We start from the raw sequence: 2,061 nt of genomic DNA, 5'->3' as shown, positions 1-2,061 counted from the left end.
GACCCCGACACCACACCCCTACCCCGACACGACACCCAGACACCCCGACACCCGACCCCCCGAGGCCGACAGGGTCTTATATTTGTGAATTATTAGTTAGGTCATATATTTTTTCGATTTTGCTATGAAAAATATCATATATAATTGTGTTGATTGGGTTGATTTAAATGTGCAGTTGTTTCACCGCTGCGAGGTTTGGTGTTCGACGACCTCGCGGTGCGTTTGACGAGTTCTGCCCCTTCGTTCGTGGGTGAGCACAAATGACATGTCCTCCTCCCCCATTAATTATTTGCTCTGTTCCGGTGTTCGTGCCGATGAAACTTGATAGCTAGCTATATACGTGTCTTGAATCATCAGTATGCGTAACCAATATGTGTCTCCCGTTCGAAAGCGTCATAGTTATAAATATGCATGCATTTGCATATTTATAACCTTGATTCTTTCGAATTGTCCAACGCTATCCATGGACAGCCCGAGTATGTGTAGATTGGGTTCGTTTTCCCATATGATTTGCTCCAGATCCAACGCATAAATTTCGTCAGTGCCTCCCCTGTTGTTCTCCGGGTACACATCCTCTCTGTTTATTGCAGAGACGTGTATCAAGAGAATAGCGGGGAGGTGATGCCGAAATTTTGCGTCGGATCCGGAGCATAGCATGGGAAAATGAACCCAATCTACACATACTCGGGTGGGATTAGGACCTATCATTACCTATTAGAGTGTAGGTTGCATGGACGTAATAAAATTGACAAAGTAGATCAACTGATGAATATATACATGGTGAATTATATATATAATTGTTGTGTGTCCAGTAGCTCTGAAAGTCAAGATGAGTGATCGTGCATGGATGTATACCGGTCACACTGGTCAGAACAAATGGTGCGCTGAATGGTTCACAAAAACCAAGGGGTTTGTACAAGCCGCATTTGCAAATGGCCAGAGGAAAACTTGGTGCCCCTGTTTCCGATGCGGCAATTGGGAAAAGAGGACAGAGGCTGAAATGGGTAAACACCTGCAGAAGAATGGTTTTACGCCCGATTATACGATGTGGACATTTCATGGTGAGTCTGCCCAACGTGACTGAGCTGACGTGGATCATCGTCGCACCGACGAGCATGGTACTGAGATGGAAAACATGGTGCAAGACTATGATGATGCTCGGGATTCGGACGAGGAGATGGAGGAATCTGCAAAGGCCTTCAATGAAATGTTGGAGTCTTCAAAACGTCCGCTCCACGAGCACACTGAGCTTTGTCAGTTGGATGCCATCTCACAAGTAATGGCTTTGAAGGCTCAGTTCAACTTGGGCAGAGAATGCTACGACGCAATTATGACAGTATTTGGACGCTTTCTACCCAAAGTCCAGACAGATGACATGGCACAAAACAGGCAAAAGAACCGAACTAGATGCAGATGGGAATCTGATGATGGTACACACATCGGATGGTGTTGCGTGGAAAAAGTTTGATGAATTACATGCTGACAAAGCGGCAGATCTGAGTCATCCTCGAGTCGGCATCAGCACCGATGGGTTCAATTTTTTTATGTTGTACTTGATGATGATACACTTAAGTGATATACATATTATTATTCATGTCGGTATTTTTTTTATGTTGTACTAATTTCGTTTACTCTTTGTCATGGCAGGTGTTGAAAGATGGAAGGGGAGCCGACTGAGGCCAAGGACAAACGTGCCCAAATTGAAGGTGTGCCACACCATCAAGGTAGCTCCAGCTTATATCAGTTCGGGCGGAATTGGGTATGTGATTTGCTTCATGATTAATGCAATTCATTCATCATGCTAGCTTGAGCCCTTTAATTACTAATTTACTTTGTTTCTCTCTTTCAGGCATGCTACAATAAGACGGATAAGGTGCCAGAGGGGTACGACCTGTATGCCATGGCCCACACTGCCTCTTACAAGCAAGTCAAGGGGAAGGCGAGGAAAGGGGAGGAGTTTAACCCGAGCCAGATTCCCTACAATCCAGAGCAGGTGATGATATCTAGTGGCGGGAGGTCCCGTGGCTCCATGTCCATTGATCCAGAGATTGCTCCTCAGAC

Source organism: Triticum dicoccoides, chromosome 7B (genome assembly GCF_002162155.2).
Source record: "Triticum dicoccoides isolate Atlit2015 ecotype Zavitan chromosome 7B, WEW_v2.0, whole genome shotgun sequence".
Lineage (NCBI taxonomy): Eukaryota > Viridiplantae > Streptophyta > Magnoliopsida > Poales > Poaceae > Triticum > Triticum dicoccoides.
The sequence above is the reverse complement of the archived record's forward strand: the minus strand, read 5'-3'. Positions refer to the sequence as shown.